We start from the raw sequence: 24,556 nt of genomic DNA on the forward strand, positions 1-24,556 counted from the left end.
GAAAGGAAGGAGCCCAGGTCTCACCAAGACCTACTGAATCAGAATGTGCATGTTCACAAGATCCCTGGTGATTCCTAAGTACCTTAAACTTTGAGAGGTGCCACTGAAGACACTGGGAAAGCTAAACGGCAAGCAAGACTAGAGCATTGAGCTTTGCAAGTGGAAGGAAGCCTCGCCAACTTTTGCCTCCTTGGATAAGGAAATCAGGGCTCAGATAAAGACACAGCTCTGACACATCTAAGAAGGCAACTTTACATCGGCCTCAGTTTGGTTTGCTATGAAAGCTGGAACACAGCAATCACAGGCTTTTTGCAGCTGTGTCCCCACCACATACTAAAAACACAACAGAATGTGGCACCAACACTACAGGGATGTAGGGGATCGTTCCCATGTGGGAGGGACCCTGTCTTCTTCTAATCAGCTCTGTACTACTGAAAGGACTTGTGTAAATTCTGCAGGAATTGACATAGAAATGAGATTCTGATATTCCTTCTATTCACATAATGATTGATGAAACACGTGGGAGAAATAAATTGAATTATGTTATAATCTCCCAGGGAAACATAATTAAGTTGTAAAGCATTCCCATGAAATCCTAAAAGCCTTATATCATTTAGACAGTGACTTCTACTACATGATCAATAATTATATTAATTAAAGATAATTATTTTGATAGGACGGTTTGACTCTGGTGCTCCAATCATTCTTGATCCGATGTATTGATTCAATAGCGAAGACTTGGTTGGAACCAGAGCCAGATATAAAGAATTCTTTGGGGGCCCCCGAAAGCTTTATGATATTTATGCTAACTTGCACAAATTTGTAATTCCTGACCACCAGTTTGATGCTTATTCATACAATACAATGGGTAATACTTGTGCAAGATCAACAGAGCATTCTATTCCCTACTCTTAATTCTGTATGACCTAGAGGCAAGCTATCTTCAGCAAGTAATAGATAATATATAAAATCAAATATTCCTTGAACTTTGAAAATTCCAGGACATCCAATGCATTCTTTGTCTTTGTGTGTATGCAGGATTCTCTAGCACATTCATAGCAACTCTGGGGCACTGAGCTAAAGAACCTGACCTTGTGTTAACAACGCCCAGAAAGTTGGTGTGAGGGTGGACCCTTAAGCTTTCACTATCTTTCTTTGAAAACACCTGATTGTGAAGATCAGCCCTGGGACACATCTGGTGGTACACATTTTATGCACAGGCAAAAACTGAGACTTCCTGTTGAATCTCTCTGCACTTTCCAGAGACACACTCAATGGGTATGTACCTTCTCACCTTCATAAAAGCACCAGTGAGCATCATCAGAAAGCAAGGAATGAGACAGAGATATAAATTGAAAGTAATCGTGCAAGAAATCATATAACAAATAAGCAAGATTTAGAGTTTTTTAAAGGCAACCACCATTAATGTTAACTTCCTTGAATTCTCTACATTATGCAAGATAACTGTTTTTTATTTTAACATTAAAAGATAATATAGTTGAAAGAATCACAAAGAAATCATTACAATTATAAATTATTTCATCAGAATTTTCTTAAGTTATTTGTAAAGCATCTTGCTGACTAGATGCTCACTATAGAAGAGACTGTAGATTTTTCTCTCCATGAGGTGGAAAGTACAGTATCTGAGTCAAGACTTAGAAGCCAGTGCCACCTGGTTTGAATCTTGGATCTGCCACTTACCACCTATGGCTTGAACAAGGAAAATAACCTCTCTCTATGCCTCAGTTTCCACAGCTGTAAAATAGGGATAATAATAATACATACCTAAAGCGGTTATTCTTAAGGATCTAGTGAATTAATAAGCATGAAACACCTGGAAATACATGAGTAGTACTAAGCACTCAATTTACACTGGCTGTTATCAGTATTGCCCTTATACTTTATGGAGGTTGACTTACTTGTGGTCATATTACAATTTATTATAGAACAGTCTTCTTTAAACCCAACTTTCAGAGCATCTGAAAGCCAAGTTTTAGTTCCAGCTTAAAATTTATTTTCCTAATAGAATAACTTTAAAAATTATTTATGGAGACTTGCAAACACAAGCTTACTCATGTTATAGCCTGAGAGCACGTGCGCGCGCACGCACACACACACACACACACACACACACACACACACACACACACAGAGAATAGTAATACCTCACAGACCAGTGCTGGAAGTTGCCCCACAAGGGATTTGCCAAAAAGGAAGCTAAATGTGACCCACTACTCTAGTGAGAGATCTTACCATTCAGAACAGAATAACCTGAGAACAAAATAATGCAGAAAGCAGCCCAGAGTTTCCTTTGTCTTTCCTTGGGTAAAATCAATTCCGTTATTATCCACAGTTGGGTACAGAATAGCATACGAACAGCGTGGCTTCCGCCAGCAATACCGCTCAGAGTGGTTTGCATGTGCAAATATTCTACACCCTGATTTACTCAGCATTGCCAAGAGAGAAAAGGGGAGATCCATCTTAGGTAGGAAAATTTATTCTAAGGAACTCTTAAGACAGTAGAAAAGACGAGAGAAGAAAAATCGGGGTGAATTCATAGAGAACCAAGTATGCTAAGCTGCCCTGAGCCTCAGGCATAGAGTCCAAGGTGATAAGCCATATTGCCAGGCCTAATATCTTCCTCTCTGCTCTTTTATGGGACGGGGGGTGGGGCGGAGTTGTTTAGCCATATTTCCTATGCCTGAAGGGGAGCTGGACCACGTACACAATGTTGCGCATCAGAGTGAAATAGAAAAATCTTCCCAAAGAAAGTAGGCAGACTTGTGAATGTGGTATTGCGGAACCCATAAAATAGACTGACAGTGATTGAAAGCAAGAAAATGACTTGGTCTTTCTTAAAGCTACAACAATTAGGCAATTGAGCTAACTAATAGTATCTGAGGAGATGTAAATAAGTTTTTTTAAAAATTTTTATTAACAAAGGGAGTGAGCAAATTTCAGCCCAGGTAGAAGCAGGTAAATGATTCCTCCCCAAAGGCAGAGTGAAGATTTCTCAAATGAGCTTCCTCCTCAAAGAGACAGAAGTGAAATATATGAAGCAAGATGACAATATGCTGTTGCCTAAATGTAGGCAGGGATGGTATCCTATTCTATAGACCACGCTGTGAGTAACTGAATGCAAGACAAAGCAAAAATATAGAAAAGGCCACTCAGTAACAGAAGCATAAAAATGCAGTGTGTGTAACAGTACTGAGAAGGGTACAGCTCGGCAGAACTGATTAATAAGGAGAGCGGTGAGCAGAACAGAGTGGATTTGCAGAGATTAGGATGTAGCAAGCTTTGTCCAGAAGACTGTATAAAGTTCTTATTGGCCTTGAATCCAAAAGTAGGTAAAAAACCTACCTCCCATCGTGAAAGCCCCCCTGTGATCTTTTGGTATATCTTCGTCAAGCAACTTATCTTTTCCCATAAGACATTTAAAAAATAAAGTTTATAATGATATTTGTATTCTCCTATGCCAGCCATTCTCTATGGTACCTCTCCTTTCGAATGGGGTTAAGGGGAAGGAACACATGGTAGTTTTGATGTTACAGCAGGACAGAGACAGACCTTAAAAACAAAACAAAACAATTTCATCCACAATAGCTGAGATCTCGGAAAACACAGAGCTTGATAAAGCCTAAAGGTCAGGTTCCAGGATGAGTAAGAACAAGAGTCAGAAATGGAAGATTGCCATGTGGGTGTCAAGAACCTGGGCATCTGCATGTCCGAACTCTAAAGACTCCACACTATTGTGAAGGGCATCACCACTTCCTCCAGTTCCAGGCAACAGCTGATAATTTTGGGAAGGGATAAAGAAAAAGAAAGAGCCAGCCTACAAGCCCTCAGGAATCCCAAAGCAAAGGTGATGTTTAAGAAACATGGAAGTACAGGCAACAACTGACAATGGTCATGGCTTGGGCAAGCAGAAAGCACCTCAATCTGTGGGCTTCTCTAGGATAATCACAAGATAAGGTGAGAGACCATCATTAAAGGGACAATTTGAGGCTATGAGAGCTACTCCACCACAGACTGGGGGGTCCCCTTCTCTGTTTTAATCTGAGAGTTCTGAAGCCACTTCTGTGGTCAGGGCTCTAATTTCTTCTGCAGGGACTTTGGAGTGTTGATGTTAGGCTAGGTGTCAGTGTCTTTAGTGATGGGCAGGAGAAGAAAAAAATAGTTCTTTGACCTTTACCAAGGTAGACATCTATGCCTCAGATTCAGAAACAGAAGCTCCAGGGACAGAAGGAAGCCAAAGGACTCCTGCAGTTGTGTTCACAGATCACCCGCACTGGGTGCTCCTGGAGGTAATGATGACTAATTAGGCCAGCAAGACAGAAAAATAAATCAATAGAAAGAGAAGCGTGTATTTATAGGAATGCAAATGCAACTCAAAATCAGGAAACCTTGGCCAAGAACAGTTCTCAAACCTTTCACTGGTTGAAAGTCAAGGAAAGAGAAGGGAAGATTTCCCCACAACAGTCAATCCAGAATTGGCCAAGAAGTAGAGGGAACTGCCGTGCCTGTGAGGGGAAAGCACTACGTACCTCATGGAGCCTCAGGCCCGGCCGCTTCCTTTTCTCATCTCGACTTCCTTGGTATGTTCTTTCCTCTGTTTTTTAGGAAAATTTTTTTAAAAATAAGAAAAAAATACATACATATATATATACTTATATACACATACATTTGCGTGTTTATCATATTCTTTTCTATAAATGGAAATAAAGACAAAAGAAAAGTCTAATTTGCAGTTCAGTTTTCCAGCCTCAGTTCTGGCTCACCAATGAATCTTCTTATATACAAAGCTGACTGGAGGGAGGGGTGGGATTGAATAACAAATTTATGTGATACAATCACATCATTTACAATCACATAATGGACCATATCCCAATTTTCAAAAGGCATAAAGTATCCTCATTAATACGATAAGTGCAGCAGTCAAATCAGCACTGTGATTTTATCAGGGTTTTTGACTGTACATGAATTAGAATGTAAAATGCATACAGAATTTTTAATGGGAAGGCTTTAACATTCACTGAATGTATTTCTTACTGTCATTTGCATCACATTAAAGTGAAATTCGACATAAAAGGATAAAGAAAATATGTCCTAAATTACAGTTTTTCCATAGTTGTCATGTCCACACATAGAAAAAACTGATTCATAAGCTTGAACACGATCCTCAATCTGCAAAAGCTGCACTGGTTCCCTATCTGTCTGTGGGTTTTATGTGGCCATCAGGACTGGGTAGAGCTCAAGAAGGTCAGATTGTCAGGACAAAGCTAATAAAGATCATGGGGGTAGGGGGGTCAGCTCAGAAGAGCAGATGATTGTATTCACTGTCTCTTATTCTAGTAAGTTATTAAACACTGTGACTGCATTTTTCATTCCATACAAGACTACTGAGAAGTCACTCATATTCCTTGGAAGTATTTTGTTGCTCCTTTAGAAAGCTTCCGTCTTCCACTGAGTTCACTTCAATAGAGTTTATGGACCTAGACAGAATGTTGTAGAAACCCAGTTCTGTAGATTTCACCCTGAATGGGTATGCATACATTGCCATGTACCTGGGATATACATATTAAACCTGTGCATGCCTTCTCGTATGTTGAAATATGATCCATGCGTCATAAGTGAGTGTCACGGTAATGGCAATTGGGAAAGTGTGCCTCGTGGCTTCTATACACTGAGGCAAAAAAGCAACTTGTCATTTCTCATTAACCTCACATCGCACACAGAGAAGTTAGTGACTGGTACACGGCAGCTGACACAGAATCCTGAGAATCTGAGAAAGAATGTTATATGTTCTAGAAGAGGCTAAGGTGTCACCTGCCGGACTCCAATAGACTAGGAATGGTGTATACTCGCTGCATACAGACTGACTACCTCTCCACTGGCCAGCACACCTGGTCCAGGCATGGGAATTCATACTCTGCATGGCATAGCTCTGTTATCATTTTAACTCTAAATAAAGAGAGGATGCTTCGATCCCTGGTTGGGGAACTAAGATCCCACATGCCACGGAGTGCAGCCAAAATCTAAAAAAAAAAGCCTTAACTTTTATGGGGATTCCCCTGGCAGTCCGGTCCAGTGGTTAAGACTTCGCCTTCCAATGCAGGGGGTGTGGGTTTAATCCCTGGTCAGGGAACTAGATCCCACATGCATGCTGCAACCAAGAGTTCACACGCCACAACTAAGGAGCCCACCCGCCTGCAGCAACTAAGACCCGGCGCAACCGAATAAATATATTTTAGAAAAAGACTTTTAAAATGGTATACATCAAAGACAATCTTTGAAAAAAAAAAAGAGAGCATGCTACCATTCACCCATTAGAAAGACGTGCATGGAACTTGGGGTTAAATAATTTGAATTCACAACAAATCCTGCAAGCCTATTTTGCTCCTTAAAAAAACATTTTATGTAGGTACATGGCACAGGCCCACTGGAATGAATGGACTTCAAAATGGCCAATTATCCATTTTAGTCATTTTATCTTTAATACTTTGTTTAAATACTTTATCTTTGATACAAATCAAAGACTGCATAGACTAGTGTTTGTCATTAATGGCCACATATTGCTGTCAATTCTGGTTCATCTCCCTTGAATATACATAGATTGTATATATCTTATACTATTGTTAGGAAAATGCACCAATGCCCTTCCACATCTAGAAAGTTTTCAAACATTTACAATGGCCACAGATTTTACCCTAAGTCCCTGTCTTTTCTTTTCTTTTTCGTTTTCTTTTCTCTCTCTCCTTCTTTCTTGCTTTCTTCTTTCCTCCCTCCCTCCCTCCCTCTCTCTCTTCCTTCCTTCCTTTTCTTTGTATTAACATAGGAATTGGAATTTGGCCCCCAAAAAGGGAAATATTCAGGTGTCTGGTCCATTTTCAGCCATGACCAAATTGTCCTCTTTAATACCTAAAATACTTCAAATGACCAGAGCCTTGTGAAGAAGCCATTTATGAACTGATGGATCTTAAAATTAGCAGAAATTTTCTGATAACACTATTACTCGATGCAATGATTTCTGTCCCAAAATGTATGCGTATTACCATTATAGACTTTATAACGCCCTTTTAGTGGGCAGTTCACCTGTTAGACTCCTGGCCCCAGCTGCTCAGAGGCTGGGAGAGCATTAGCAAGTTTCTTACCCTCTCTGAGGAACAGTTTGCTCATTTATAAAGAGGGAATAATAATATTTAATGTACTGACTTATTATGACTATGAAATAGGATGATGTACATCAAGGATGTGGAGTAGTTCCAGGCACAATGGAAACAGATCATGCAAGTTTGACTGACCATGCAAGGCAGACATTTTACTTCATTTTTGCCAAAAGATACGTGTCCACACATTTTGTAAGAATCAAATTAGATGCTATGAAACCTGATTTCCATCTGTGGATTTCCATCCATGATGACTGTGTAAGTTCAGGTAAGAGAACCACCTTCTTCTCCAATAAAATTAGGATAACTATCTTTAACTGCTTTTCCAGTCCCTACTGACTCCCAGGAGATGTTACTAAAATTCAGAAATTAAGAGAATACTATGTTCCTTTTTTATTATTTGATTTTGTTTAGTAAAATTGTGTAGATTTAAGGTATACAACATCATGATTTGATATGCATATACACAGTGAACTGATGACTACAGTCAAGCTAATAAACATATTTTCTCCTCATATAGTTACCAGTTTTTGTGTGTGTGATGAGGGCACCTGAAATCCACTCTCGTAGCGTATTCACAGTGTTCAATACCTTATTTTAATTATAGTTATCATGCTGTACATTTAATATTATATTTTTTATTGCTTATCAGGACTCAGAGAACACAATTTATTTAAATACCTTCTATCACACTCTTTGTTTTTCCATAATTTCATCAGGAACATAGTTACAAGTTGATCATTTAGGCTGCTATTTCTTTGACTTAAAAAAAAAAAGAAAGGCACAAAGTTTTCTAGTTCTAACTCACCTCCTAACTCACCTTCCCCATAATACAAATACATTTTTACCTAATTTATACAGAGAGAGAATGTATTCTTCCTGTGACAATATGCCTGCGTAAATAATAGCAAAATAGATCAATATTTCCTCAAATTCCACATCTGTTGCACAACACCAGGTATGTCTAAGTCATTGCCTTCCACCTGGAGATGAAATCAGTCATCTGTCTCAATGGAGTCAAATTTATGCCTCTATTTTTTCCTTCCTTTTAAACGCATGCTGTTTGTTTTACAGGATCTTATTACCGATGCTTCGTTGTTTTCACATTTTCTGCTTGTAAGAATGGTCCTAGTAAACATACAGTTCAGATGCATTACAACCTCAAAGATCTCGTGTCTCTAAAATGACTGACTACTTAAATCACTGAGGCATGATAGTCTAACTTATGTTACTCATTGTTTCATCTCTTCTTTACTGGAAAGAAATTGCTAATTTGTAATATTTATAATATACTTACCTAATTTGCTAAGTAAGTTTTCATTAAATTGCTTTCACCTTTCTTTGAGGCTTTGCCTACAAAAAGATGGGATTGGGAGACTGATCTAAATCAGCTATGCTACACTAATTTACCTGAACTTGAATTTGTATTAACTCCTTACCATTCAATTGTTCAAGTTCAAACTTTTCCCAATAAAATTTATTTCTATAAGTAGACAAAGTCATAGGTTTGATCCTGGCAGAAATGAGGACTTATAGTTTTCTATTCAACAATTTTTAAAAGTAACAGAAAAGTTAAGAACCAAAACTGTAAGTCACTTCATTCATGTACAGCTTTATCTCAATCTCATTGTTTATACAACATATTTGTATAATGATAAATAATTTGGGTCTTCATTGGGCTTCACCAACTCTCAAAACTTTGATTTCTCAGACCATGCTTTCGAAAAATCTTCTGAACATACTCTTAAAAAGACCATATCTATCTATCTATCTATATCTGTATCTATCTATATCTATCTCTCTCTATATATCTCTCCACTTTTCTTTTTCCAGGTGACAGATGTTTTGTTTTGTTTTCCATTCTCTCAATCATTCTCTCATTCTACCAGTCTAATAATTTTGATCCATTTCCCTTGGTTTATTGTAATGACTCAGTCGTTTTTTGAGAAATGAGTCTTCAACAGAAGACTTTTTATCTCATGTGTTGTATTGTGATTGACTTCCTTCATTTACACATCTGATCGACTCTTCTCTTCCATCCTTTAATTTTTGATAGGCTATGCATTATGACAGTAAGAGGGACCATCTATGATATGTCCATCAAGGACCAAGGAGCTAGTACACGTAGGGATGTCCTCTGCAGATTTATGGGGAAAGGTAGATGGTGGCTCATCCCCTGCCAGAAGAGTGGACAGAACTCTGCCTCACTCAGTGGATTCTAGAAGTGCTTTGGGATGACCCAGGAGCAGGAGAACGGGCGTCAGTCTATACTCATTGCATTCATACATTTTTCTTTCAGACAGCTCATATAATGTTTGCAGACGCTTTAATCAAAAAGAATTGACCTTTACAGATTTCATATTCCCTCCAAGCCCCAAGCTCTATTCTACAGTTGTGGAAATTTCCTAAAAGCATCAAAGTGCTGAACAACAGAACCTAAGCAAAACCTCAAATTTCCCTATTGCTCCACAACTTCTGTCTTTCTAGACTCTGCTGGAACCCTGCAGCAATAAACTTTTACAGTCCATCAGTCCCCATTTCTAAATATGAAAAAGGCCAGAGAAGTCTGTCCTGTTTTGAAGTCTCAGCCTCCCAGGTCATGAAACTGTCCTTCTCCTTATCGTAAGTAGATTTATGCTTTACTCAATTCCATATCCAGCAATTCATCTCATAGTCAAGGTACACCATGAGGTATAATACTTTAAATGCATTTATGTGAATGTATGGCATTTTCTTTCTTACCCTCCCACAAGAGCATATATAGAAGAGGACTGTTGTCATTACTTATGTTTATTCCTCCTGCCTACATCCAGAGAATTTCCCAACTAGTGCAGTTGAAGTCTATACAACCTAGCAAACTTGCTACATATTACCTTCATCCCAGTCAATTCCTCTTTCATTGCAGGCACCAGTGCATTGACACTGACACACTGATGTTCTCCTTGTGAGAATTAGCCTATCACATTCATTTACATCCACTTAATTGCTGCTGCTATTGTTTAGTCTGTTAACCTCCAGCTAGGGTGCAATTCACGTGAACGCTGGGGAAGCACAACCATTCGATTAGTTCTGCAAAGTAGATTAAAATCTTCTGACTAATTGGAGACTGTCCATACTGCTGCCTTCCCCCCAGTTCTAGGGTGAACAAATGTCATGTCTTCAAAGGAGGGCTCTTAGCTGGAATACAGAAGGCTTGACCGGACCCAACAGCATTTTTAGAGCATGTCTGTGTACAGGGCACTGTGCCGGGCACTATGCCAGCAATTGTCACCAATCTGGTCTCTGCCTGCAACCTGCAACTAGTCTTTTGATTGGCAGTTCGCCTTCTTCCATTTCATAAGGAGCACACGCACACTGGAGAAACTCCAACTTGGTATGTGGCGAAAGCATTGGTATCTCAAATTGGTAGGAATTTTCATTTTGAAACACAGGCACCGAAGAAAATCTATATGAAACAGTTTGTCTAGTTTGGGAGAAAATGAGGATTAAGAGTATAATAGATTGACATATATACACTAATATGTACAAAATAGATAACTAATAAGAACCTGCTGTATAATTTAAAACATAATCATAATAAACTGTAACATAAAGGTAGGAAGAAAAGAAGAATATGAGAGTCTCGCTGGATCCAAAGCATAAGGCCACGTTTAACATAGCTAATTTATTCAGAGCCTATCTCTGATGTGATGGCAAGCATGCTTTGGTAACTAAGCAGGTGCATGGTTGTAGGCAACGAAGTCCCAACGCTTCCCCTGGTAACATGTTATCACCGTGTATACATTAAGCTGAGGTGTTTTAAGATGTTTAATTACATTTTATCTAAAGAAGATAGAAAGATTACCTAACCACTCCAGGAATTCTAAGAAATCACAGTAGGTCAAATTTCTTCATTTAATCTAACATGTCTGTCCCAATTTGGTTTCAATCTACCTCTGCAGCATATATGCTCAAAAATCCGGGCACTAAAAACTAGTAACCCTTCCTCAAATGTATCAGATTTTCTTATGGCCTGATGTCTTTATGTTGTTCCGGGTTATCTGAGGTTCGTTATAAAAATTCTAAACGCATATAGGAAGAAGTTCTTACATTGACCGGAAGAGTCAACATAAGGAATGACCTAGAAACACACCAGGTGCTTTACAGAAATTAAATCTCTGAATCACCCCAACAGACATGCAGAAAGCTGTCATACCTGTTTACTGGCAGACTGAGGCTCTGAAAGGTTGAGTGACCTATGAGAGGTGACACAGTCATGAACAAAGCATTGAACCGAAATCCGGTTCTGTGTGACTCCAAACTTAACTTTTTCTGACTACATCAGGGAGGTGTTCTGTAAGAAGAGGGAAATCTTGCATTGCAACTTGAAGAAGGTGTTAAGTGCACACAAGGCAGACAAGAAGGAAGTCAACATTTGTAGAGAGGAAACCTTCCTGTCTCACCAGATGTAGGTGGTGGGTCACAAGAGCACTGGGCAGTTGACAGAGGAAGATGAGGGAAAATAGTGATAGAAATTGCTCAGATCACGTGACCTCTCTGAGGGCAAATCAAAAACTGGTACCCACGCACCAGCTGGAGAATTTCAAGCAGTCTGCGGAGAGGATAAAGGAGAGACTGAGACTGACTAGGGATCCAGGGATTCTAGGACTTAATGACCATACTGCTGACTCTCTCCTCTGAAGATGCCAAAGAGGAAAGCATTTCATTACATTGTCTCTATAGGCGGCAGAAGTGGTAATTACACAGCAGATCATAAAGTAGACACCTTAGGACAAAAGGATCTGGCTGATTCATCAGTGTTTTGTCCCTCTGACCTCTGTTTTACCTTTACTTTGCACATGAAGGAGAATGAAGGAGATAAGCAAGAGCGAGAAGGACACACCTTTTTGGAAGAAAGTCACAAAGCAAGGATTACCCCTAACAGTTGAAGTGTCCGGAGGAAGACCACAAGGCCCATATACTATATATGAAAATATTTTAACATTACAAAGCAATCTAGTAAACTGTTGACAAAAATAGGTTCTATCCTCCTATCTTGATTAATATACTGTAATAACAATGAAGAAGTCCAGCTGTCAGTTTAGAATCTTCGGGCTTCTTGGAGTTCTGTGCTGGAATTGACAGAAGAGGGAAAACTTATACCAGCCCCTGACCCGCCTCCTTCTCTTCCCATCCCTGCACGGGGAGGGTGTTCCTGTGTGTGTGGACACGTCTTCCTACATTTCCATGCTCAGGGCATACCCAGCTCTCAGGGGTGCAAAGGCCACAGGTAAGGTCAACTTCTAAGAGAATGGACTAAGGGAAAAGGCCTGCACAGGACGTAGAAGTGGACTTGGGGCCATTTGGGCAGGAATTTAGGGGTCTGGTATATTCAGAGCTTGGCCTAGAAGGGGGCAGGTGTTCAGGATCTGGTTGGGAAAGTCCTTTGGTACTTTGGATACTTGACCCCTTAAGGAGGAGGAACAAAGTGGGCTCAGTAAAGCACGGGACACAAGGCAGGGGCAGCTTTTGCCTGGGTCTGAAAACAGTATTGCACAAAGAAGTAAAAAGAATACCTTCCTACAACCCGTATGTACTGTTTTGGCACCAAAGCTTCTCGTTGGTGCTTCACTAGCCTGGCACAGTCTCAGGTGGCCCCAGTCATGTCACAGCACATGGCAGCCCTGCATTAGGCATAGTCTTCAATAAGAGTCCTTGAAAAGTTGTTATGAGTTTTAATGTTAATCTTTTTAAATTTCAAGCAGCTCAAAATCTTTCAAACTCTCATGCAGCAGTCCACATTATCCATACCTACCAGCTCATACACAAAGATTCAAATTGCCTTAAAACAATGGAAAAATTTTGAGACGCCCCTTAGTTTCTCCATTGACAACACACACACACACACACACACACACACACACACACACACACACACACAGTTTAACTAGCTATTCAATACTGTCCTATGTAAAGGCTGAAATTCACCAGAAAATTGAACCTAAGAAGCCTTAGCTTCTGTCTTAGCTTACTGGCCTGGCCACACAGTTCACTCAACCAGAAAACTCTCAATCAGTTCAAAATGGAGAGCTTTCCTCTACAAACTCACTCTACAAATTGTGTTAGGTTCCACATCACATCTACCCTCCTGCAGCCCTAGTGGACAGAACAAGTTTCTCTGAGAGGATCATTTCTGTTAACCAAACTTTAAGTTCTTTTCCCAGATCCCTAACATGATTTGACTGAATTTCTTGAAGCTTCTGTGTGTAAAGGTTGCAGAATGTCAATTCTCTAGCGATGGGATTTGGAAAAGGGACCGAAACCCAGAGCCTTTATTCAGAGTATGTGAGGAACCACCTTTATTACTAAGTATTCCATACAATGATATTATAGCTATTTGCCATGTTCCTTTTATCCAAGGGTTTGACACAATTTCTCACCATTCTGAGACCTGCTCCAAAAATTATATCAATGATAATCAATAATATTTATTGAGAGCCTATGACGTTCCAGACATTGCGCTTGGTATTTTTCATAATAAGTTCTCTTCTAACCTTATGCCAACCTTATGAAATGGTTATGGTTATTATTTTTTACTATTATCATTGTTCCTGTTATTGTTATTATTGATATTATTATTTTTACACCTTTATTGGAACATTACTGATATTATCATTATAAAGATGAGAAAACTGAGGCTTGGAGAAGCTAAGTAAGTTGTCTAAAGTCACATAGCTAATAAGTGGCAGGACCCTGAGTCAAAACCAGACGTTATAACAGATTGCAGAGGCTTTCTATTTCATGACACAAATACCCAACTGCGTTTGTAAAGCAAATTTCTAGGAGACACAAAGACAGGCAAACATTCTTCTACCTCTTCAGTCCTTAACCTGGAAAGAAATTAAAGGAGACAGTACCAAAGTGGAGTAACAAGAACCATATAATTTCCCGTCCCACCTGAAACAACTAAAAATAGAGAAGAATTTATATATATATATTTGTAAAATGTATGTATTTTACATATATTTGTATTTTCCACAAAATATGTATAAATATATGTAAATTTATGTATATATATGTAAATTCTTCTTTATTTTAAAATATATATATATGCAGTTTTTAAGACATTAGACATTAAGTATCTAAAGTGAGTGATATCTGAGAGATAGAAAATCAATGAGATAAGTCCTAAGATTGCCTCAACTTACTGCCTTGCGAGAGTTCGTGGGCTATGGTACCGAGGAGAAACCATTTTACTCCTAGATATTTACTCAAGAAAAATAAAAGTGGATGTCCATACAAAGAGTTGCACGTGATGTTTAGAGCAACAGCTGTATTTGTAACAGCTAAAAACTAGAAACAACACAGATGGATAAGTACAATGTGGTATAGCTATACAATGGAATAGTACTCAGTAAAGAAAAAAAAAAGAATACTTTTTTGGCTCTTTTTAGACAAAAAGAGAGCATACTATATGGTTTCAATTTATATAAAATTCTAGAAAATGCAAATGAACCTAAAGGGACAGAAAGCAGATCTGTGGTTGCTTGAGTGCAGGAAAGAAGGATTACCAAGTGACACAAGGAACTTTGGGGGATGAGGGATATATTCACTACCTTGACTATGGTGGTGGTTTCATAGGTGCATATATTATGTCAAAACTTATCAAATTTTACACTTGAAATATGTGCAGTTTATTTTATGTCAAGTGTGCCTCAATAAAGCTGTTTAAGAATAGTTTAACAAGATGAAAGGTTTCTATCTTGTTTATATATTCCTTTTGGTTTCTTATCACTGAATACAAGCTTCATAAGAGCAGAGATATAGTTTATTTTGCTCATTTTGGATCTCTGGGATTAGGTGTTCCAATGATTACTTCTGAGTAACAATTATCCCAAAATACAGTGGCATAAAATGGCCATATGTCATGCTCATGGGATTCTTTGCATCAGGAATTAGGGCAGAGTTGGGATGGTACCTCTCTGCTCCATGGTGTTTGGGGTCCCAACAAAATTGCTGGGAACTGAAAGCATCAGGGCTCCTTTTAATCACCATGTAGTCAATCATGTGGTCTCTCCTACGTGGAGGCTCCAGGGGAGCCAGACTCCTTCCCTGTCACGTCTGGGCTCTCAAGATCTGGCTCCCAAAAGAGAGATACAGGAAGAAGCTGTGTCACCTTTTAGTGACCTAGCTCCAGAAGTCCCAAAGGATCTCTGTCATCACATTATTTTTAGTTAAAGCAGTTATCAAGACCTGCCCAGGTTTAAGGTAAGAGAACATAGACCCCACCTCTCAGTGGGGGAACTCGCAACATATTTGTCAACATTTTAAGAAGAGCATGTGGGAAGGCATATATATTGGTTCAGCCACCTTTGAACAATTCAGTATGCTACACGGTGTTTGTATCATAAAATGAATATATGAACAGGAGTTAGTCATTTCAACTTGGTTTGCAGTCTTACGTGCTACATAAAATTAAATTCAGGCATCCATTCCATAGACAGTTGGAATGCATCTTTTTATATAATGTGGATTCAGAGAAAAATGTTATAACCTACACCTTGGATGGAAAAGCTTATATTTTAATAAGATAAATATATGAGAAAAGATAAAGAGAAAAACATAGGTAATGGCAACTTGTCATAGAAGGTTTAAAACATAGGGGAAGGTATTTAATACTATCAGGGCTTTGAGAGGGCAAGGACTACTACCAGCTGAAGAAGCCAGTAACTGCTGCATGAAATGTGTGCTACCAGTACTAGAACTTGAAAGATTACTAAGCAGAAGATGCTGGAAGACAGGTGTTGAAAGTAAGGAAGTCAACAGAAGAGTTTGGTGAAGAAGCTCTCCAAGCCCAGCACATTATCTGAAACCAAGAACCCTGTGGAGCAACAGATTCTACACCCCACTTCCAAGATGTTTTAATTTATTAAATGCTCTCCCCTGCCAGAAAATCTGGATGATCAATCAGATTTTAGAACTACTGAGCCATAGGGTTTACATAGATGGGAGTAAAGATATCTATACAAAAAGGTTGGGCCCTCGGGCTTCCCTGGTGGCGCAGTGGTTGAGAACCTGCCTGCCAATGCAGGGGACACGGGTTCGGGCCCTGGTCTGGGAGGATCCCACATGCCGCGGAGCAACTGGGCCCATGAGCCAAAACTACTGAGCCTGCGCGTCTGGAGCCTGTGCTCCGCAACGGAAGAGGCCGCGATAGTGAGAGGCCCGCGCACCGCGATGAAGAGTGGCCCCCGCTTGCCACAACTGGAGAAAGCCCTCGCACAGAAACGAAGACCCAACACAGCCATAAATAAATAATTAAAAAAAAAAAAAAAAAAAGGTTGGGCCCAAATTATAGAAGACTTGGGATATGAGTCAGTTGGTCTGCAATAGGTGCCAATGATTATTTCACCTATATTATCACAGGACCACGCTTTCAGCTAAATCTAACCTTGCACAGGGTTGACAAATCAGATTATAAATTAGCAAATGAAAAATGATAAACAATAGTAGCATTACATACGTGAGGATACTTAGACAAGCCTACAGTGTGACTTTAAATTTTAGTGTTTTAAACATGCAATTTTAGAGCCAGGAGAAAGCTTAGCAGTCTTTTAAGTCATTTTCTTAAGGTCACAGACCTATTTATTTCTTCCCTAAAAGTATGTATGAAGTTTACTGATAGGCACCCTTATATTCTATGTGGAGGAGACAGTGAAAGCTGGTTTCACAGGGATAGTTTTATTGGAGAAATACTTTGTGATATGGAATGAAAGGTGCCTTAGACACGTAAGATGTTATGCCTATCATACTGCTGTCATATTATTTATAAAGCAGAGGCTTTTTGTATCACTTTAAAAAAAATAAATTTACTTATTTGTTTATTTATATTTGGCTGCGTTGGGTCTTCGTTGCTGTGCGTGGGCTTTCTCTAATTGCAGCGAGCAGGGGCTACTCTTTGTTGTGGTGCACGGGCTCTAAGCACGCGGGCTTCAGTAGTTGCAGCACATGGGCTCAGTAGCTGTGGCTCGCGGGCTCTAGAGTGCAGGCTCAGTAGTTGTGGCACACGGGCTTAGTTGCTCTGTGGCATGTGGGATCTTCCCAGACCAGGGCTTGAACCCAAATCCCCTGCATTGGCAGGCGGATTCTCAACCACTGTGCCACCAGGGAAGCCCTTGTATCACTTTTGTGCACTGGTAGATTTTGGCAGTTCTGTGGTTTCCTTTGGTACATGATTTATTGTGTCAACTAATCCTGAAAAAAAAAATCTGCAGTAAATAAGTGGATAAATTGACATTGGTCCAGCAAGACAGTTTGGTATGAAATTTAAGTTCATTTGCACAAAATGACAGCAACAGGAGAAATGCATTCATTGTTTGCCAGTTTTGAATAGCTAAGTCTGTTCTTTACCAAAATTTCTAATTTCTAATTGGGATTCTAGGTAATATTTCTCTCTCTCTCTTTCTCTCTGAATGGCATCTGTGGGTCTCTTTTGATAATGAATACGCCAAGGGACCCAGAGTTAACTCTAGGCCTCATAACTAGGAACATTTCCATCAAAGATGGTTTGTTAATAATAAAGTAAGGAAGGAAAAAAGCTATTTGCTTCTTTTGTGTCTCTGACCCTCCCTTGGTCCTGCCAGGCCTGCCTCAGCATCAGCAGAGTTCAGTGGTAATTAAAGCAACAGTGTTGTGAAAAAAGTGTGAATTACTTTTACGGGAAGACTTGGATGTTGTTAGTGACTGACAAAGCACAGCAGGGGGCTCTGCTGGATATTAAAGAGTGATGGTAGTCCCTGGGTTGTAAGGTGGCTTTTCAGCACAATACAAAATTGTGACTTTTCACAAGTTGATATCTCTGGAACCATTCAAGTTATCAGCTTAAAATTTAGAATTTTTTTCCTTTGGCAAGGTTGTGGAGCAAAACTCTGTCACATTTCATGAAATATGGTATGGTGGTTGGAATGATGGAGAGCTAAAGTATATTTTCTTTCTTTTCTTCTGCAGGATTTTTGACTTTATTATGGAATTATTTCAACCTTGAAGATTGTTGAAAATAGTGAGGAAAAAGCTATAAAGGATCATATGTTCAACCCTCTCTTGGCAAGTTATTTTAATGTCAACTACCTAGGCTTTCTGTTTCTGTCATTTTCAAAGAAAAAGGAAGTACAAACCAGCACTCTGTTGACAATGCCAAGGAATGCCAACTCTGCACTCTCAACGCTGGGGTATAAATATCCACATGGATGGTGAGCTCATGTGAGCAGAGCCAGCCAGGAAAAGTTCTGATTTGCGCTTTATCGCTGCAAATCATGTTAAGCCACCTCCCACACAGGTATGCTATAATGTTGATTCTGTTCCTTATCCAGTGAGAAAAAATGTCCTTAGCCAAATCCAATAAACCACCTTCTGCAGACGTGAAGCAGAAGCATAAAATAGCTATTAATCACTTGCTATTTTATAAACTAACAGACACTACCGGTGTTCCTGAATCAGGTTCCTAGAGCACACACGGATTCTATGTTACAGCATACACCAACAGACCGGGGCAGCCTGCCTTGGTACAAGAAAGGATAAAAATGCAACTGGAGGGCAGTGGGAAATATGTATGTAATGTGAGCCTGGATTAGTGTTAGATTTCTAATGTAAATAAGAAATATACCAGAGAAATATAATATACTGGAGAACACATATGTTCTCTATTGTTGATCACTTTTTTTCCTTAAGTGAATGGACTGAGATGATAAGTGAAATTCCTGCCATTGGCATATTTTCAGTAACCCTGGAAACATCTAATAGCAGTGGGACACCTTGTGGATCAATGACACAGCAGAGAAGAAAGCAGTATTGTATAGTGGAGGACAACACAGACATTGAAGACCTGATGTCCTCATAGACTGTGCAACCACAACTTCCTCATGTGTAAAAGGGGTTTAATAACCAAAAACCACCTTACTTTGAAGATTGAGTTAATATTTAAAAATTGTTGAGCAAAACGCCATAGACATGATCTGATAAAAGCTGTTACTATCATCAGCATCTTTATCATCATCAGCATCATCAAACTCAGTGCTATTATGCAGCAAGGTGAGTCTGGGAATTCACTTTGCTTTTAGATATACTGATTTTGTTTGATTTACCAAGCAGTGGGGTAGTACTTTTAAAGCAGTGCAAGGTTACAAAAATGGCATTTAGGGGATGAGACTGTGACATGCCAAACAATAGACTGTTTAAATAGACAACAATGATATAAACAGAATAAGTGGGGTGCTCCAAATGACATTCTTTCACCCCACTAGTGCAAAGTTTAATTAGTATGTAAATAGCATACTCATTTACAATTGACATAATGCCACCTCTTTTTCATGCCAAGCTGTCAGGGCCTATGAAACTGCAAAATTCCTGACACTAAACATTTGTTGTAAACTGATCCTTCCAAAAGTAACTTAGCTAAAGCAGAAAAGGCAGGAAAGGTGATAATTGTGTTTTTTTAAGCCATTTCTCCTTTCTTTCTTTCAGAAAAAAGGGTCCAAACTGCTTTTGGGGAGAAATTCACCACATTCTATTGGGCTGAGGGTAAATTCAGAAAAAAAAAAAAATTAAAAAAAAAAAACATATGAACCACCAACCCCAGAGTGATGAAAAGCAAAATGGGTAAGGAAAAAAATACCCTCAATTGACACAGCTATTTTCATCACATCAAATCAGCCATCTGTTCTTGACATAGTTTATTATCATTAGGAAGATTTTCTCAATTCAGACATGGTGATGAGGAAAGATGAAGAATTAACCAGATAAATAGCCAATTTGGAAAATTCAGGCTGAGACCCTTTTCCTCAATTTCCAGCCCCTCTTTTCTCCCTGCTCCATCATCACACTCCAATTATTCCAAGAAAAGCTTCAATGACATGATCAGACATGTTTATGGTATTGTTTTTCTCCCACTTGCATAGGCATAACAAACTAAACACACTAGGTAACAAATGATTCAGAGGTGATCGACATTGTACAAAAAAATAATAATTTTCCATTGTTAAAAAGGGCTGCGTAAACTTAGAATGACTCGTGGCTACAGTTAAGGGGGAGGGAATTAAATACTCTGAACTGAAGTATAAAAATGCTGATGTTTTCGTCCTGAAATTTATTCATTAGAAATCCATCAATTTACCTTGGGATAAGAGTGTGTAGAGGAGAAAATGTTCTTTGAAATCATCACAAGGTAATTCCAACAGCTCCGTGTGGGATAATCTGGAAGGAATAAGTAAACATTGGACTCTCATAATAAGAAGAAAATGTTTAAATCGTATGTTTAATATTGACTTCATAAAGTGAGGTTGGAAATCCACAAAAGTTAAAAGCTCATAAATTTAGGAAAAAATAAAAGAAAACGCTTGACAAATTTCAACACAACTACTCAGAAAAATTAGTCGAGCTGGTTATTTTATCTACATAATGTCAAAAAACAAGTTTGATTCTCCTTAAATAGTTCACAAAATCATCATGTTAGAATTATACAAACCTAATCCACAGATTTGGATTATAATTAAAATCATCTTTTTGACTGAAAATTTTAAAATATGAATAGCAGTAACTATTGAAGTTCCACCATGCAAACTCCTTCATAAAGATACTTCTATCCTAACACCCAGGTTATTTTGTGTGTATATATCCTTTCTTTGATAACATTCTTGTGATCTTTTATTCTTATCTTTATACTTGTTACTAATTGTCAAACGTGTTATAACTCCTCATTCTTCATAACCTACTAGTCATCAATGTTGCTAGACTTTTCTTTAATGACACACTCTTTTCTTGATTTTTGTCTATGTCATACAATCCTGACTTTCCTCATAACTCTTAGAACGCTCTTGCTTTTTTTTTTTTTTCTCCAATAAAGCTAAGAATGGACATAATCATTCTACCACAGCATTCATCAATTCAACAAATGTCTGCTAAGAAACTACTATAAGCCAGGTGCTGTGCCAGGTGCTAGGGACACAATAGTGAGCCAAACAGATGTGGTCCTTGCCCTTATGGAACTTAACTTTCTACACCAGAGGTCAGCAAACTAAAGCCCTCAGGCCAAATCCAGCCAGTCACCTATTTTTGTAATAGGTTTTTACTGGAACACAGTCATGCCAATTTATTTGCCTATTGTCTGTGTCGCTTTTGGTCTATGAGGCACAGTTAAGTAGTTGCAACAGAGAACTTTGGCCCACAAAGCTTAAGATATCTACTCTCTGGTTCTTTACAAAAAAAGTTGGCTGACCCTGGTAGACTCCAGATCCATCTTCAACTGTTCTAGCTCTGCATACTTTCTCTCAGAGAGTGTATTTTTCATTACTTATGGTTTCAATTCTTTCTTCTATAGAAATGACTCCACAACCTCTATTTACAGTCATGACCTCTCTTTTGAACTTCAATCATAGATTTCTAACTGCCTACTCAGCATCCCCACCTACCCACCCACCAAAAGAATAAATCACCATTACTTCAAGGTAGCTAAGATTGACTTCATTTTTTCCCTAAAGCCAACTGTTTACTACATCAGGCACTCAATCACTAGGATCTGAAAATTTGGTGTCTTTATTTCCTTCCAACATCCAAGTAGCAAAAACTAAGAAAAAAACAAACTCACATATTCTTTACGTCTGTCAAATAGTTTTTGTTTCTATTGCCATCACCCCTATAGGCTTAAACCCCCAAACCTCATCCTTAGAATAATGTCATCACCAGTCTCCCTGTGGTCAGTCTCTTATGTCTCCAGTGATCTATCGGTCAGTGATCTATCTATACATCACTTTGTATATCACAGTCCTCCTCAGTAGCTCCCCATTACCAAGAGCAGGGTTGTCAAACTGTGGCTGAGACTGTCCCATGTGAGGATGCTGCAACATGACTTCAAGGGGCCCACAAGTCCCATTGGACACACTGAGAGTTTTCTGATGCTGAGTGTCCCGAGTAGATGCACCACTATCTCTATGTTTCAAAGGTACATAGATGTTTTTCTGATAATTAAAATACAAATTCGCTTCTTAAAATTACATTTCATCGTAACTTTTTCCCACTCTCTATTTTCCCCAGCAATTGATTCTAAAGGTGCAGCTACTTGTTCTCTGTATTTCATAATGAAAGGGTCCTCACTGGCCATTAAATACCTACTCTATCTTCAGAGAGGGTCTATTATCAATTCACAGTGTAACTATGGGAGGCTAGGACCTCAGCTGTTGGAGGGAAAAGTGAAAGGGTACAATAGCCTAAATGCAACTCTCTTCCTTTCCTCTCTCCTTGGATAAGAACTACAGACTTAGAGGACTTTGTGGGGTACAGAAAGGCCTTGGGGGGAAAAAAAGGCTGCTCAGGTCTAACTCAGTTCTAGACTTGAAAAGAAAGGAATACATGTATCCTGATGTTTCTACACTTTCCAGCTCTGGTGATCAGAGAGGGTAAGCAGATCAGGATTCAGGACAGAAGCTTCAATGAATGATATGTATTTGGCAGCGTTGTCCTCTCAGTCATACTTTTTAGAAACCTAAAAAAGGTGGTGGAAAAGAGAACATGTGTACAGATGTAACGCAGGGGCCTCTAAGTTCACATTTTTAGCCTTGCGGGATCAATTGCTTTCAGCTTAGCCCTTGTGCCAGGTCCCAGCTTTCTCTCCCACCACCTCCCTATGATCTGTCTGATACATGGTGGTGATTCTCCTCTCTGCCTGGCATGTTATGTCACTGTATCTCTGGCACCCAGTGCAGTGCTATCAACCAGCAAGCAGAGAGAAGCACAAAATTGTTTGTGTTGCCAATACCCCCTGGCTGCAGAGTAATCCTAAAGCTCTACCTTTTGTTCATGTGTTGATTAGTTTGTTATGGTAAACACTCAGGCTGATTTACAGAAACCATATCTCAGAATTCTCTCTAGCATCACAGAACTTAGAGGGAGGTAGAATGGGAAAGTGGGACAAGATTTGGGGGAAGAATTATATCTATCAGGTGTGAAACTTTGAGTTAGTTGATTTCTCAGAAATTCAGTCCCCTCTGTGGTAACTTGGAATAACCACTGTGACCTCATTTCAGTTATAATGACTACAGGAAATTAAGTATGTAAGGGTCCAGCGTGGTACTGATACATAGCTGGCACCCAACAGGCGTTTCAAGAAGAGGGAGGGATAGATGGGGATTTGGGACTAAAACAAGGCCCTTTATCCATATTCCACCTGCTTTAGTGTAGGTCTGAATTATGGTTAGCCTAGGATTACATTCCAAGGATATCTGCAGGGGCAAGTTGCTCTGATCCAGTCAAAGGGAATTCTTGGATCTGAGAGTGATTAACCAGGAGTGAATTAATATTTATTGAGCTCCTAGGGCACATCAGCCAGTCTAGCAGGTCTTTTATGTATGTTTTATTTCATACTCACAACTAGTCTCTGATATAGATAGGATTATTTCTCCTGTTTATGACCTTAAGAAAAATAAGGCCAGAGAGGTTCAGTAAATTCCTTGTATCCACTCAGTTATTAAACAGCAGAGGACTTGCAATCAGGTCTAGGTGATTCTAGAGCACTTCTGCTCCTTCTAAATCACCAACCTATCTCTCCTATAGACTCTTTATGAAGTCACCCTTATCAATGTTCATGGCCACTGTTCAACTTCCTTGTATATCATCATCCCTTTCTACATCCAACAGATTATTTCATTTCATGAATAGAAAAGGCAGCAAGTGTTTACAACACTCAAGTCTATATATTTGAAATAATAATTATTGAAATGTCTGAAAAAAGCAGGACCACCCTGAGAATAAGTGCAATCACTCCCTGTGAGACAGGGAGTTGGTCATCACCTAACTACCCAGAATTAATCCAACTTGGCTCTGATGGAAGTCACAACCACTTATGGCTGGCATGATGCCTTTCATCTGGGTCTTTGATCTGTCTGAAAGATAACTTTGATTTCTGGAAAGTCTAATTTCCTGTCCTCACTTGCTGCAGCAGGAAGTTGGTAGAAACTGTTTACATCCAAGACTTGCAGGGTACAGCTCTCAGAACCTGGTTCATATATAAGTAAATAGTAAGTAAAATAAGGATAAAATGATGACATTCTTCAAGAAACAGCTTTAGGTCCTTGAAAATGATTATTTCTGTTTGCCTGCAACTGTAAAAATGAGTTTCAGGCAATAGATTTTCTTTTATATAGTAAATGATAAATGACCATTTAAACATTGACTCATCCACCAACCAAGATATAAAAAAACATAAAAACTTACTGCGCTAACAGGGAATGTGAAGACTGAAGTCACCTGATTTTTCAACCCGGTGATTACACCATGGGGACATTCATTTGTCTTTACTTCAACTCTGGAATTGCATAAAATATATTCTGCCAGCCAAGAAAATCAAGCCCTTTAGCTCCTAC

At 39.0% G+C, this 24,556-nt stretch overlaps 2 long non-coding RNA genes across 4 annotated transcripts in view; one reads left to right on the forward strand and one right to left on the reverse strand.

The window, feature by feature from the left end:
- The window catches only part of LOC137205656 (uncharacterized), a 734,230-nt gene that overhangs the window by 695,160 nt on the left and 14,514 nt on the right, over positions 1–24,556 (forward strand). The window lies entirely within an intron of this gene.
- Positions 1–24,556, reverse strand: part of LOC137205657 (uncharacterized) — a 587,325-nt gene that overhangs the window by 20,544 nt on the left and 542,225 nt on the right. For all 3 annotated transcript variants that reach the window (XR_010934242.1, XR_010934241.1, XR_010934240.1), the window contains one exon: positions 20,317–20,396. This is a non-coding gene — a long non-coding RNA (uncharacterized lncRNA). The remainder of the gene's footprint in view (positions 1–20,316; positions 20,397–24,556) is intronic.

This window comes from Pseudorca crassidens, chromosome 14 (assembly GCF_039906515.1).
Source record: "Pseudorca crassidens isolate mPseCra1 chromosome 14, mPseCra1.hap1, whole genome shotgun sequence".
NCBI lineage: Eukaryota > Metazoa > Chordata > Mammalia > Artiodactyla > Delphinidae > Pseudorca > Pseudorca crassidens.